At 35.8% G+C, this 17,141-nt stretch overlaps 1 non-coding gene across 1 annotated transcript; it reads left to right on the top strand.

Moving 5' to 3' along the window:
* The first annotated feature begins 232 nt into the window (after positions 1 to 232).
* Positions 233 to 339, top strand: LOC121228587 (small nucleolar RNA R71). The gene has a single exon (XR_005926163.1). It is a non-coding gene; the product is annotated as a small nucleolar RNA R71 (small nucleolar RNA).
* Positions 340 to 17,141: the final 16,802 nt, after the last annotated feature.

Here is a 17,141-nt window from a genome sequence, read left to right as displayed (position 1 = left end):
TACCTGATTAGAGAGCATGGTGACCGAATTGACGTTAAAAGCACCAACTGCTTTCGTTGTTTTTGTCCTCATGACTTTCCACTGATAATTATTCACCGACATCTCTTCTATAAATTCATAAGCATCCTCACGTGTCTTATTATTAATAGTCCCACCAGCGGCTACATCAACCATCTGTCTAGTTGAAGGATTCAGGTCATTGTGAAAAGTTTGAACCTGTAGCCAAAGTGGTAGCCCATGGTGAGGGAACCTTCTCAATAGATCTTTGTATCTCTCCCATGCATCGTAGAGTGTTTCTAGATCCATCAGCACAAAAGAAGAGATATCATTCCTTACTTTAGCTGTTCTAGCCGACGAAAAATATTCTAGTAAAAACTTTTCAGTCATTTGTTCCCAAGTAGTGATTGACCCTCGTGGTAACGAGCTCAACCACTGTTTAGCCTTATTCCTAAATGAAAGGGAAATAACCGAAGGCGTATGGCGTTGCCTGAAACGCCATTAATTTTAAATGTGTCGCAAAACTCCAGAGAATTCGCCAGGTGATTGTTTGGATCATCATCTTGCAAACCATCAAACTGAACAAATTGCTGTATCATTTGAATCAAGTTAGGTTTTAGTTCAAAATTATTTGCAGCAATAACGGGCCTAACTATACTCGACTTAGTTCCTGTAAAATTCGTTTTATCATAATCATACATAGTGCGTGGAATAGGATTCTGATTTACTGGATCAGCGGCAATCGCTGGAGGTAGCGAATTTTCCCAATTTTCAGCCATCTCCTTGGTTGTGGTTTGAATATTGTCCTCTTGCTCTTCCTCTGTGTATCTTAAGCTTCTTCTTATTTGTCTTCAGTTTCTACGAGTTGTGCGATCGATCTCACTATCAAAAAGTAATGGTGCTGACTGGTTTCTTCTAGTTATACACTATAAAAAAAACCTGCCAGAAGCGGATAAAAGAGAAAATTAGAAAAGAAAATAAAAATTTAAATTGCAAAGAAAGTAAAATGGCTAAAGTAATAAAAATCGTGTGTTCGTAATATCTTCGATCCTCAGTAACGGCGCCAAAAACTTGATACGTGATATTTGTGACAGATTTTAAAACTTCATAATTAATCATTCTTGAAAGTAACTATTATCACGATGAAGGCAAGCGTATCTATCGAACAATAGTATAGCTTTAGCAAAACCGGATTGTCGAACCCAAAAGAACCAAGAGTACTAGTAATTACTTTCTTTTTATTATCTAGCCTAAAAATTAAGGGATTTGTTTATCTAAACTAATTAACTAAACTAAGGGTGCATAGAGAGAAAATTGGGGAAAAGCGTTTGGGAAAACTTGATTGATTAAGACAATACCCAAGGAAAAATCCACCTAGACTTCACTTGTTATTTAACTCTGAATCAGAAGATTTATTCATTTGACTTGATTCGTAGAAATCCCTAAGTTATATTATTATATCTCTTGAGACTAATAACGTCTAACCCTAGGTTGATTAATTAAAATCTCTTTCTAATTAACACCCTAGTGTTGCACTAACTCGATCTATGGACTCCCTTATTAGGTTTCACCCTAATCCGGCAAAATCTTGTCACCCTATCTCTTGGCGTGTAATCAACTCCACTTAATTATGACAAATTTACTGTTAGACATGGACTTTTGCTCCTTTGAATAAGCGCATTAACTTGAATCAATATCCTGGAATATTAAAACAAGAATTAAGAACACATAATTAAGAACAAGTCAAATATTTATCATACAATCCAGATAATAATAACAAGATCCATCTTAGGTTTCATTCCCCTTAGGTATTTAGGGGGTTTTGTTCATAATTATGAAAGAAAACATCTTAAAAGAATAAAAATAACAAAACATAAAGAAAACCCAAAACTCCTGAAGGAAATTGAAGGGAGATCTTCAGTCTTGACGATGAATCCGACTTCTGTGATGGATCAATTGGCTTTCCTTGAGTAATTCCTTGCCTCCTACTCTGTGTGTCTTCTAAGTGCCTCCTCAGGTGTTTAAATAGGCTTTAGAATTCCTAAGAGCCCTCAAAAGTGGCCTTTTCCGAATAGGACTATACTTGGGCTCGACAGGTGTAACACCCCGAACCCGAGACCGACACCGGGGTCGAACACGAGGTGTTAACAGACTATAACCCCTTATAAAGATATTTTCCAGACACTGCCTAATCTGCGTACTTGTCGCTTTAAAAATCATATCTTGAGTTTCACAACTCAAAAATCAGTTTCGTGATTTTTCCCTGAAACTAGACTCATATTCCCATCTACATGTTTTTTTCTAAAATTTTTGGTTGGGCCAATTAGTACAGTTTATTAGTCAAATTCTCCCAAGTTACTGGGGTCGACTACACTGACCTTTGCGCGTTACGACCTGGATATCTCCCTGTACAGAACTTCAATGCTGATGCCGTTTGTTTCTATAGAAACTAGACTCAGAGAGGAATCTATAAATATATAGCATGACTCCTAATTATCTCTGGTTAATTTATAATGAATTTCCAAAGTCGGAGCAGGGAATCCAGAAACCGTTCTGGCCCTGTCCCACGAGAACCTGATTATCTCTTAACATACTGTCCATATGATCCTTTCGTTACTTCTATATGAAAATAGACTCATCGAGCTTAGATTACATAATTTATTCATCAATCAATTCCATTCCTACTATTTTTAGTGATTTTTCAATCTCATGTCACTGCTGCTGCCAGCATCTGTTACGAAAGCAACTATGCCCACTTCGTGTTTACTCCTTGATCTAACTAATAATTCATCATGCATATCACAAATTATGATCATGACTAACCATGCCAAAGGCTAATCATTGTCAAACTTTCCCCTACTACACTATTGCCATATCATGAATTTTAACACCAAAATAATCAACCATGACGTATGGCATAAAAAGGTCGAATTATCAAGATTTGCGACCTAACGTATGAATCCAAACCCAACCGAACATTTATGCCATTTTCGCATGGCTAAAAGTTTACATACCAAAGTTCAAACACAACATAATAGCCTATACATGCCGAAATGTTCTCCTAAGCCGACTAAGAAGAAAGTACCAAAACTTGCTATCCGGTGTGATGACTTCGATGACGGCCCGACCACGCAAAAAGAGATGTGTCCAAGAAACCTAGAATAGGTGACAAGGAAACACCGAGTGAGTTTATAACTCAGTAAGTCATAAGCTATGCACTACCATCCATCAATAACATTATCACAAGAGAAAACAAAATGGAACGAGGCTAATTACTCCATCCATTCCGAACCATACCATAGGTCCTCCAACCTATCGGTTCAATTTCATACCAATTTATGCATTCACAATCCACATACTCATCAATAGGATATTCGAGGCATTTTCATAAATCATTTTATTTTCGTTACAAACATACAACTAAACGGCCTTTCACCCATTCTACGATAAATTTTATGTACGTGACTTCAAGTATATTTGTCACATAGGTTCAAACTTACCAAGCTCAACACCAAGTATAGACATAGCACCTATTAGCCATGAACTCAAGACACTTACCCGATCCGCTGTCCATGATCGACTCAATAGTGTCGCACACATAGTGTCCATAATGATTCAAGGATGTATATTAAGTCCGCACACTCAGTGCTATATAGTCAACTCGCACACTTAGTGCTACATAATCAAACTCGCACACTTAGTGCTACATAGTCAATTCGCACACTTAGTGCAACATAGTCAATTCGCACACTTAGTGCTACATAGTCCAACTCGAACACTTAGTGCTGTACAATTTAAACCCGCACACTTAGCGCCAATCTCATGGTCATAAATGGTTATACCCGCACATTTAGTGCCGAGATCAACAACTCAACACATCTCACCTCTTTTCTTTTCATTCAACAATTTCATCATCACATACATACATGTATATATATATATTTATTCATTCCATTCGGCATCATTACATAGATGTTATGACCATTTGAATTAATACCAAGTATATGCTTAATAACTTACTTTATGTTGGGTAAAATAATTCCGAGTCGGCTACTCGATGACCTTCGATTTCCCCTTGTTGGACGCCTCTCCTTTAGGTTCTTGAGCTTAAATAAATAAATCAACTAGTTTAATTACCTTGCTAGTTATTTATATCCCGTAACATTAATAGTTTCATATCAAAAGAAGCATACGACAACATTCTATTTCAAGGTACATATTCATAATTCAAATTCGACCATATAAACCAACATCATCCACTTGATCAATTATAAAGAATTAAGGTTAATATCACCATGTGTACTCTATATGGCCCATTATACATAATCAAATTTAACATCATCTATGTATTCACTCATATGGCCGAATATACATACCCCCATATAACATCATTTTCATTCCATTTAACACTTAATTTCCACCACATGAACACTTGGCCGAATACTCTTAAACTAGCAAAACTCCACATTTGTTCATACCATCTTTTAAATTCACATGTCTATTTTTACTTTTTTTTTACAAGAGTCATAGCCGAATCGTTTTAACCATGAGTAACATAACAAGCATAGATCGTGTTTATGGATATACCATGGCCGATTCAAGCTAATCACCTCCAAAATCATCAACCATTTTCAATGCATATAACATATATAAACATGAATAAGTTTCATATAATCTCTTAACACATTAATTTCTTTCATCAACAACCTTTTGTTTCTTTATCCATCAAATCTTAAAGGTAAGAAAAAATCAAGTTCTTCTCACACATACCATAACCGAAAGCTCCATCCAACACTCTAAATTTGAAATTTTAGTATGGCTAGGTAAGAAAAACGTGATGATTAACCCAAACAACTATTATTTCAAAAGAAAAATTAACAAAATTTACTAACCTCCTCTTCATTCAAAAGGCCGAATGCCTTTGCTCCCCCCTCCTTTTTCTTCTTCTTGTACGGCTAAGAAGAACAAGGTAATGACCCCTTTTTTTTTGTTACTTCTTTTATTATCCTTAGTATTTCTTTTTATTATTTCCTTTCCTTTACATAAAATAATGACCACTTCATGGAAACTTACCACCTATTCTAATATATGCTCCATCATGGCCGGCCACTATGTATAAAAGAAGGGGTATTTGACATGCAAAGCCATTATTCTCACCACATGCTTTAATAGGTCCTTGTAATTTAACCAATCACATTTCCAGATTTTCTCACATAGGTCCTATTTACTAAAATTCACCTTCAATTAAAAAAAAATTCAAACATGGAATTTTCACACATGCATATATACATATAATAAGCATCAAATATGACAGCTAATTATTTTTATGACGCGGTTTAGCGGTCCCGAAACCACTTCCCGACTAGGGTAAATTTTGGGGTGTCACAACAGGGACATGCCCGTGTGACACGCTAGTGTACGATTGCTTCAGACCGTGGTCAATGCTGTTAAATAGGCATGGGCGTGTGGTCTACCCATGTGAGTCATGCTTCGATTCTACCAAATGGACACGGACGTGTGGCCTACCCGTGTAAGGAAGTCCAGGCCGTGTTGATTTCCCGTGTTGGCCCATTTTCTCCTTTTTTGGCCCGTTTCTCGCTCTTTTTACTCTCCTATGCTCACCTAAGTATAAAACATGAAATTAAAAGATTAGAAGCATCAAATTTGCCAAATCTAATAAGAAATCATCCTTAAATGTGCTAAGCATGGGATAAAAATATGTACACATTACAGTTTATCAGTATTCGATCACACTTCAAAAGATTATTGGGTATAGTGAATTATTACTTTGAGTATGGCACGTATAGGAAACTTCGTCATTTTTTGATATGTGTCATGTTATTTGGCCAAATTGTGAAGGCCTATGATAATGATGATTCATTTTGTAATGGCAATGTGACATGGCTTATATTTGATCATTTGGGTTGTAATCTAATTACCCATGCATGCATGTGCTAGTGTTTTGATGGTAGGATATGTTATTGCTTGGTGAGTGCAGGATAATGATGTGATTTGTTGTTTATCGATGAATGTATGGTAAAGTATGAATTGGGTGCTAAAGGACAAGGGGTGACCTAATGGCTTAAAATGACTATAAGTATGAATGCACAATTTGAAGTCATGATAATAATGCATGAAATTGGTGTGGAATGCCTCTAAATAGTGTAACAAATGAATGTGCAATAGGATAACTTTACGAAGATGTGAGAGTGTCATGGTGTGGAATATTTGAGTGCTTGAATATGTCATGTTGCATGTTATAAAGTATGTTTGAATGTATGAGTGATTGTGGGTGACTATTGGCTTGGAAAATAGCCTTTAAATGGTCCACACAGGTCGACACACGGGCATGTGTCTAGACCGTGTGTGACACACGGTCTGCCCAATGGGCGTGTTGAATGGCTGTGTGTCCCCTACACCTAAAATTTTTAAGTTAGTATGCATGGTAGTAAACACATGGGTAGAGACACGGCCGTGTAGAGGACATGGGCCTGTGCCTTGGACGTATGCCCCTAAGTGAATGCTGATGTCATTAATAGAATATCAAGGTTTTTGGACTCAGACGATGACACGGGCGTGTTTAGACCGTCTGAGGGACAAGGGCATGTGCTCAGCCGTGTGAAAATCCCTGTAGGTTCGAAATGAAAAATAAATTTTAGTAATTCCACACGGGTAAGGGCACGGGCGTGTCCCAATGCACACGGGCGTGTACATTGCCTCTGTATGGATGTTTGAGGTTTAAACCTAGAAACTTTCTTAGAATTTTCTTAAGTTCTCGGTTTAGTTCTAGATTTCTTTTAATGTATGTTTTAGACCTCATAGGTCCATAATAAGCACAATATGACTTTGTTTGTTCGGTTTTAATTTGGAATGAAATTTCATGACAAGTATTTTCTGGAAATGCCTTGATTATGTACGGTAATGCCTCGTACCTTGTCCTGATATTGGGTACGGGTAAGGGGTGTTACATTTAGTGGTATCAAAGCTATGGTTTAGTCGATTCTCGGACTAACCTAGCGTATTTGAGTCTAGCTATACATGCCATATGTATATATACATATAAATAATGATAGTGTGACGACTCTTGACAATATTAAAATGTGTTTTCATATAGCAAATGGATCCCGACAGAGTAGTGGCGGATTACGTAGAAAGCAATATGCCTGCTCCAACGAAAGGAGCAGTGCCATCTGAAAGTAGGCCCGAAACTGTCAGTAGAGGAGAAAGAGGTAGAGAGGTCTTCCTCCACATAATGAATGCATGGTATATGGAGTTCGTTCAAATGAACCCAAATGCTCAACCCCCCCACCTCCCCCAAATCCTCAAGCGGACCTGTAATGCCTCAACATATGGATTTCATGAGATTTACTAGAACATCCATTGATATAATTCAGAAACAAGATGTTGAAGAATTTAGGGCAAATGCCAATGATGACCCCGAAAGAGCAGAGTTCGGGTTAGAGAAATCAATACGGGTATTTGATGAATTGTCATGTACACACAAGAAGTGCTTAAAATGTGCCATATCCCTGTTGAGAGATGCGACGTATCACTGGTGGAGAACACTGATATCTGTAGTACCACCAGAAAGGGCTACTTGGGAATTCTTTCAAGAGGAATTTCGAAAGAAATAAATTAGTGAAAGATTTATCAATTAGAACATAAGAAATGCAATGCCCCGTACCCGAGACCGTCTCCGGAGTCAAACACGAGGTGTTAACAGACTTAATTCATTACTTAAACAGCTCAAACAATTTATTTTTAAAATTTCCAGTCAAGCTAGCAATCTGCGTCACAGTCGCTTAAAAATTCATATCTCAAGTTCCTAAATTCAAAATCCAATTCTATAAATTTTCCCTAAAACTAGACTCATATATCAATTTACTAATTTGTTTCTAGAATTTTTGGTCAAGCCAATTAGTACAGTTTATTAGTTAAATTCTCCCATGTTTCAGGGTTTGACTGCTCTGACATCTGTATATTCCAAATCAGATATCTCTCTGTACAGAATTTCAATGACTATTAAGTTTGTTTACCTTAAAACTAGACTCAATAAGGAATATTTAGATATAAATTATGACTTATAATTATATTTTTACAATTTATGATGAATTTTTAAATTCAGAATAGGGGATCTAGAAATCACTCTGGCCCTGTTTCACAAAAATTAAAATATCTAATAAAATATAATTTATATACATGTTTTGTTCAATCCGTATGAAAATAAACTAATTAAGCTTCAATTTCATAACTTACTCATCATTTAATTCCATTTCTACTATTTTTAATGATTTTTCAAATTTACACCACTGCTGCCGTTAGATTCTGTTTTATGGCAAATTTCACTTTACTAAGGATTTTCATGGACTAAATAGCATTTTAAACATACATAACATCAACTATGACTTAGATTGGCCATTCCAATGGCTAATCATTTACAAACCCTTTTATTATCAAACTATATCCATATCATAAGATCAATTACACAAAGTGAGTGTTTTGCCATACATGCTACATTCAAAATACACAAGCCTTTTTACCAATTTAAGCCTTCGGATAGTGTGAACAAGTCTTCGACCTATCCCGATTCTCAAGCCGGCTTGTCAAAACTACAATGAAAGAAAAGGAGGGAGTAAGCACAAATGCTTAGTAAGTTCACATGCAAATAGCAAGTAACATAATCACACAATCTCACATAAAACATCATTTGCATAAACAACACCAAGATATTCATGTTTCATTTACATTTAATATATTCCTACGATTTCATCATACCAAGTTTTCAACCTGAGGGTTTAAGCACATACCTGTAAAATTTTCATTTTCCACACTTACCAACATGTCACCTTCGTTTTAGGCCTTCTTCTTATTCACGTAAGATTCACCCGTTGAACACATCGGAATATAATTCGAATACGCGGATCTCATGAACATAAGAGCCATACCCACAGCTAGACAAACTCAATAGCCTGCGGAACTTATGTAGCCAAGCTACCATGTAACCCGCCCATAAGTGAACTTGGACTCAACTCAACGAGCTCGGATGCCTAGTTACATCTTAAGAACTCGGACTCAAGTCAACGAGTTCAGAACTCAACCATCCTAGTGACATGTCACTTGTATTCTAATCTATTCCCAATATTCAAACAGGCGTTTTCCTCTATCACACATCTTTTCCGTCTTCCACGGAATATCGAAATTGCCAATGATGATATCTTCGATGGTTGCTCAGAGATATATGAGAAAACAACATGAAGCTTATTTGGCATATATATTGAATACAAATGAATCCAAATTGAAAATCAAATTAGTGTCGATTCTGTGCGAGTATACAGATGTATTTCCAGAGGAATTGCCGGGTTTACCTCTAGTTAGAGAAGTTGAATTCAGTATTGAGCTAATGCTAGGGACGACACCCATCTCTATTGTCGCATATAAGATGGCCCCAACTAAACTGAAAGAATTGAAATCACAGTTGCAAGAGCTAACCGACAAGGGTTTTACGAGACCAAGCTTTTTACCATGGAGTGCTCCCATACTATTAATGAAAAAGAAGGATGGCTCTATGAGATTATGCATTGACTACCAGCAGCTCAATAAGGTGATAATACAAAATAAGTATCCTCTTCCAAGAATTGATGACGTGTTTGATCAGCTGAAGGGAGCGACGTGGTTCTCTAAGATAGACTTGAGGTACGGATACTACCAATTACGAGTGAAAGAGTCTAATGTGCCTAAGACTACCTTTAGAACGAGATATGGTCACTGTGAGTTTCTTGTTATGCCATTCGGATTAACGAATGCTACTGCCGTGTTTACGGATTTGATGAACCGTTTTTTTTGGCCATATTTAGATAAGCTTGTTACAGTGTTTATCGATGATGTTCTGATTTATTTTAGAGATGAGGCAGAGCATGCCGAACACTTGAGAACTATTTTACAAACTCTGATGGATAAAAAGTTGTGTGCCAAGATTAGTAGAAGCGAGTTTTGGCTTCGAGAGGTTGGGTTCTTAGGTGAAATTGTTTTAGGAGATATACGAGTTGATCCTAGTAAGATTTTTGCTATTGTCGAATGGAAACTGCCAAGGAATGTAACTGAAGTTAGGAGCTTTTTGGGTTTAGCCAGTTATTACAAACGGTTTATGAAAGGATTTTTGATGATAGCCACCCCAATGACGAGATTGTTGAAAAAGGATGTTAAGTTCGAGTGGATAGAGAAGTGCCAACAGAGTTTTGTGAAATTGAAAGCGCTGCTAACCTAGGCACCAGTGTTAGTACAAACGGAATCAGGGAAAGAATTTGTGATTTAGTGATGCATCCTTGAATAGACTAGGTTGTGTTATTATGCAAGAAGGTAAGGTAGTAGCCTATGCTTCGAGGCAACTAAAGCCCCATGAGAAGAACTATCCTACGCATGATTTAGAATTAGCCGCTATTGTATTTGGTTTGAAGATTTCGCGGCATTACCTATTCGGGGAGAAATGCCATGTCTATTCAGACCATAAAAGTCTTAAATATCTGATGACTCAAAAGGACTTGAACTTGAGGAAATGAAGGTGGCTTGAATTTTTGAAAGATTATGAGCTTGTGATAGATTACCACCCCGGTAAGGCAAATGTGGTTGCCAATGCCTTGAGCAGAAAGCCTTTGTTTTCTTTGAAAGCTATGAATGCATAGCTAACCCTATCTCATGATGGTACAATTCTAGCAGAGTTAAGAGCTAGATCGACTTTTCTTCAACAGATTTGTGATGCTCAGGAAGCTTATAAGGAGTTACAAGCTAAGAAAGCTCAGTGTGAGTCGAACAGTGAATCAGATTTCCAGAGAGGTTTTAATGGTTGTCTAAGGTTCTGTGGAAGGATTTGTGTTCCGAAGAATGCTAAGTTGATTCAGGATATTTTGCATGAGGCTCATAATAGAAGTATGACAATTCACCCAGGTAGCACAAAAATGTACAATGATTTAAAGAAAATGTATTGGTGGAATAGCATGAAAAGAGATATATCTGAATTTGTATCGAGGTGCTTGATTTGCCAACAAGTAAAGATCGAACACCAGGTACCTTCAGGTTTACTTCAGCCTATCTTAGTTCCCAAATAGAAACAGGACAGAATTACTATGGACTTTATGACAGGATTTCCGTTGACACCAAGAAAGAAAGATGCCGTATGGGTAGTGGTTGACAGATGAACTAAATCGGCTCATTTTATGCCAGTACGCATTGATTATTAACTTGATAAGTTAGTCGAACTGTATATTTCTGAGATTGTGAGACTTCATGGAGTACCTTTATTGATTATTTTGGATAGGGATCCAAGGTTCACTTTGCAGTTTTGGAAGAAGTTACAAGAAGCTTTAGGTACGAAGCTAAACTTTAGTACCGCTTTTCATCCACAAACTGATGGACAATCTGAGAGAGTAATACAGACACTTGAGGATATGCTTAGATGTTGTGTTCTTGAATTTCAAGGCAATTGAAAAAAGTACCTATTTTTGGTTGAATTTTCCTATAACAATAGCTATCACATGAGTTTAAAGATGGCACCTTATGAAGTATTGTATAGATGTAAATGTCGTACACCGTTGTATTGAATTAAGCTCAAGGAGAATAAGATTCATGGGATAGATTTGATTAAGGAAACCGAGGAAAAGGTGAAAGTAATTCGTGATTGTTTGAAAGCGGCGTTGGATAGACAAAAGTCGTATGTGGATTTGAAATGGAAAGAAATTGACTATCAAGTTGGTGATAAGGTATTCTTGAAAGTATCCCCATAGAAGAAGGTTTTGAGATTCGGTAGAAAAGGCTTATCGATTGTCTTTGCCGACTGAATTAGAAAAGATTCAAGATGTGTTTCATGTGTCCATGTTGCGCCGATATAGATCTGACCCTTCACATGTGATTATAGCGATAGAGGTTGAAATCAGACCAGATATAACTTATGGTGAGGAACTTGTTAATATCTTGGCTCGGGAAGTCAAGCAATTGAGAAACAAAAGTTTTTTTCTTGTAAAAGTTTTATGGCAAAGACATAGGGTTGAAGAGGCTACATGGGAACCCGAGGAGGCCATGAGGAAACAATATCCAAACCTTTTTACCGGTAAGATTTTTAGGGACGAAAATCATTAAAAGGGGAGAGTTGCAACATCCCGAATTAGGGTCTGGTCAGAACAGTAGTTTTGAGACCACAAATCCGAGATAGAAATAGTTATTATATGATTTTTATGAGGATTATGTTATGAATGCATGCTTGTGTGACAGTTTCATGAAGAAATTCTATGCATAAAATGTCTAATTGCATTTTTTAAGGACCAAATTGAATAAAGTGCAAAACTTGCATTGTAGAAGCTTTAAGCATGAAATTGCTTTAGATTATGAATTAGAGGGTTCTAATTAGCAATTTGATCAATTTCTAAAATTTTGGATAAAAATAGACATGCATAGGAAAAATGTAAAAGAGAAACCCTAAGTGTATTTTTGTCATTTGGTAATTAAAAGAATAAAAAGGGAAAATCAAATTAAAAATGTGTCCATCTTCTTCAAGTGTTGGCCGAATTTCTTAATAGCCATATCTAGGGTTTTTTTCAACATTTCCAAGCTTGATTGTAAGTGCTCCCTAGCCCCGTTTTTAATGTTCTTTGTATTTTTGAAGTTCTTAAAGCATGATCTATCCATTTCTAGCTATATTTTAAGCTAGGGTTCATGCATGAAAATTGACTCATGTACAACATGCATGTATTTTGATGATTAATGGAGGAATATGAATGTTTGAGGCATGATAAACATCTTTTACTAGGTGATTTTTAGTGAAACCCCTTAAACAAGGGACTTGTTTGTAAAAGTGTAAAAGAGAATAGTAATAATGTGAAATAAGAGAAAATATGTAACAGTCTGGTTTAATTTCTAGTTGGAATAGTGGTTTCGAGACCACAAATCTGAGTCAGAGAAATGTTTAAATATTATTTTCTGTGTTTATGATGTGCGAATTAGCATGTGTGAAAGTCTCGTATGAAAATTTGAATGTTTGTGTTCTTAATTTAATAAAAAGGACCTAATCGCGTAAAATGTAAAAGCTGTGTGCTAGATGTTAAAAGTGCTTATTTGATTTGGCTTTATAAAATAGTGGTCCTTATGATGTAAATAAACCATTGGTTTAATGAATGGACAAATATGTACAATATTTAGTGGAATTTTAATGAAATAGATAAGGTTAAAATTGGTATTTAGTAATTAAGTTATGTTAAATAAAACATATCATAAAATCATCCTTATTATCATTATCATTTTTGACTGAAAATTTGAAAAGAAGAAAGCCAAAGGCTAGGTTTTCATTCGGCTATGGTTGAAGCTTGATTAAGATCAAGAAAAGAGGAATTTGGACTTAGATCGAGGGAAGTCGAAGATTATAGAGTAGATGATCCGAGTCGACAAATTCGAGTACGAGGTATGTTCGTACGTAAAACATGATGTTATAAGTATTTTTTGATGCTTTGTTTATACATAGAATGTATATACATTTAGTTTGGATGAATACGATGATAAATCAATGGTATTTGGCACTAAGTGTGTGATTTAAACTAGCTTTGCCATATGAGGCACTAAATGTGCGATACCAAGATAGCTTCGGTTAATTGAGAAAGCACTAAGTGTGCGGATGTTTAAAGCATTGGTAATCTTTGGAAAGTCTTAAAATATCCTAACAAGAGGTGAGAATGAAAATGAATGAATACAGGAATATTCAGGTAAGAATAATACCTATGTGGTAGATGGTATTGTGCATATAAGTTTATTGAATTGGTGTAAACATATAGATGGTGTTGGCATGAAATTGATAGATGAGTTGAGAATTTATAAGTACTTATGTGTTGTTGTTTCATATTTTATATACCGTTAATGATTTTGGTACGAACTTACTAAGCTTTTGAAAGCTTACTTTGTGTGTGTGTTTGCATTGTTTTATAGATATCGAAGCTACTGTGAGCTCGCGGATTGTCAAGAATCATCACCACACTATCGAACCTCATTTTGGTACTTTGAAAATGTATATATTAAAGTATGGCATGTATAGGCTAGAAGTTGTAGGATTAGTTTTGTGATGTATATATTTGGCCATGTGATATGGCTTGGTATGGTTGTGGATATGTCATGGTTTTAGTATAAGATATGTGATGCAATATGATATATTTGATATGTTTTAGTTGGACAAAAGAAATGGTAAATGTTGGTAAGTTTTGGCAAGTTTTAGCATGAAACTGAATGATGTATAGAAAGAAATGTTTTTGTAACAACCCTAACCCGTATCCGTTGCCGAACTAGGGTTAAAGGAATTATCGAAAAAAATCGAAACATTAACATTCATTTCATAAGCATTGAACCATTAAAGATCAATCATCAATATAGAGTCCTTTATATAGGTCATCAAAACCTTAAACATGTATTAGAAAGGGGACGGGACTAAACTGAACACATACAAAATTTCTCCAAAATTTAAACATTTTTCCAAACAAGTACAGGTCACATGCCCATGTGAACAGGCAGTGTGCCTCACACGGCTTTACACACGCCCGTGTGTCTAGACCGTGTCAAAACAGGGCATACATATTGACTTGTTCACATGGCCATAAGACACGCCTGTGTGCTTTGGCCATGGTCGAATCTGACTTGGGCCACACGGCTAGCCACATGCCCGTGTGCCTTGGCCGTGCTCAAGCCTGACATACAGTTGTAGGGTACCCCAGAGGATACACAGCCGTGCAACATAGCCGTGTGTCGCACACGGCTGAGACACACACCCATTTCTATGCCCATGTGGACAAAAATAGGCCATTTGAACAACCAATTTTCCATCGCAATTCGGGTCACCCTACAAGCAAGGAAACAAACATAATTGCACAACTATTTCAGCCAAAATCCATACCAATCCATACAACATTTATCCCACAACATTATCAATCATTTTCATGCTTATAAACTCAACTCAATTGTGTCAAAACATAAGACCAAATCATATCAAAACATATGGCTTCATAATCTCTAAACTCATGATCAAATCTCATACCAAAAATTGCCAAACTTATCATTTTTCTAAGCCATACATAAGCAAATCAAATAGAACATTTTACATCACATTTCATATACCAAAATCAAAACATAAACACAACCATATCAGGCCATATCACTTGGCTAAATATAACATTACAAAACCTATCCAAAAATATTTCTAGCCCATACATGCCATACTTTACTAAATACATTTTCGAAAGGTACCTAAATGAGATTCGATAGTGTGGTGATGATCCTCGACGATCCTCGAGCTCACAGTAGCTTCGATATCTATAAAACAATGTGAACACACACAAAGAAAGCTTTCAAAAGCTTAGTAAGCCATATACAAATAAAATATCATTCAAAGCAATTAAACATCATCAAATTAATTATACTTTGAAGACAAATTCTAACTCAAATTTCATATTCATACACTTACCTTTCATTCCCAAATAAGCTATACAAAGCAAACATACCTGATTCGGAATATAACATTTCATATAGCTATTCATTATCTCAGAATGCCCGTTTGAACTGTTCGGAAACATAAGGACACGCGGATAGATCGAAAAGCATATACAATGCCAACGTCCCAGACGTGTTCTTACATGTAATCAAACATCGATGCCACTGTCCCAGATAGGGTCTTACATGAAATTAGATACGATGTCGATGTCCCAAACATGGTCTTACACGTAAAACAAAAGTCACTGCCAATGTCCCAGATGTGGTCTTACATAATAACACATATCAGAATCCTATGTCATGACATATGTATCCTAATTATTCCTAAGGTTTGTACGGGGCTTTTAATACTTTGGAACTTTGCCGATACTTTCTCAGATAGCACGTATTTTGCTCGAGAAATTCATTCATTACAATTTAATATCAAATGAATAATAATAATTCAATTCAAACAAACTTATTTGTATATCGGCTTACCTAGTAGGGATTTGGATAGATGGAATTGGTTACTCAATGACTTTCGACTTTTCCCGATCTAATTCTATATTCTTTAGTTCCCGATCTAAATGAATTCAATTTTAACTTATTCAATCACACATTCATTCAACACAATTCCCAAACACACATTTAGGGCATTTTGCAAACTAGCCATCTCATTTTCACAATTTGACACTTTAGTCCCTAATTCACAAAATCACAAAATACACATAATTTTCTTGTACACAAGCTTAGCCAAATTTCAATAAGGTTCAAATAAGTCCATATAGTTCATTTATTTCACATTGTAGTTCCTCAACTTACAAATTTCACAACTTAGCCCATTTTACACAAAATCATCAAAAACATCCAAAGAAAAAACATATAAACCCAACATCAAACTTTCATATTTCATCAGTTAAAAACATAAAGCTCATGAATTCATCCATGTCACATTTCAAAATCATCATCAAAATAAAAAATTGAGGCATGGGCTTGATAGTATATGAAGCAACGATTACAAAAACACAGAAATTATTAAAAACGGATCAAAAACCATACCTTAATCACAACCACAAGTGCGAAACCCTAAGAGCTTTTATTCTTTCTTTTTCTTTGCTAATTTCGGCTATGAATGACAATGGATGAACAAATTTTAAGCTTTTGTTTTATTAATCGCATATTAATATACATTTTACTAAAATGGCCTTATTAATATCATTTAAAATCCATTAAGTAATGCCCATTTATGTCATTTAATTCAGTCAATGGTTAAATAACCTCATAAGGACCTCACAATCATAAAGCCAAGTCAAATAGGCACTTTTAACAAGTAGCAAGCAACTTTTACATTTTACGCGATTAGGTCCTTTTATCAAATTGAGCAAACAAAGAACCAAATTTCAGACGAAACTTTCACATATGCTAATTCACATATCGTAAGTATGAAAAATAATATTTAACTATTTTTCTGACTCAGATATGTTGTCTCAAAACCACTATTTCGACTAGGGTCAAAACTGAACTGTTACAATTCTCCCCCTTAGGGATTTTCGTCCCTGAAAATCTTACCGTTAAATAGATTCAGATATTGTCGTCTCATAGCATCTTCAGGCTCCCACGTGGCCTCTTCAATGCCGTGTCGATGCCACATCACT

The sequence above is a fragment of the Gossypium hirsutum genome, chromosome A04, assembly GCF_007990345.1.
Source record: "Gossypium hirsutum isolate 1008001.06 chromosome A04, Gossypium_hirsutum_v2.1, whole genome shotgun sequence".
Lineage (NCBI taxonomy): Eukaryota > Viridiplantae > Streptophyta > Magnoliopsida > Malvales > Malvaceae > Gossypium > Gossypium hirsutum.
Note: the sequence above shows the minus strand (reverse complement) of the source record. Positions and strands in the feature narration are given on the sequence as shown.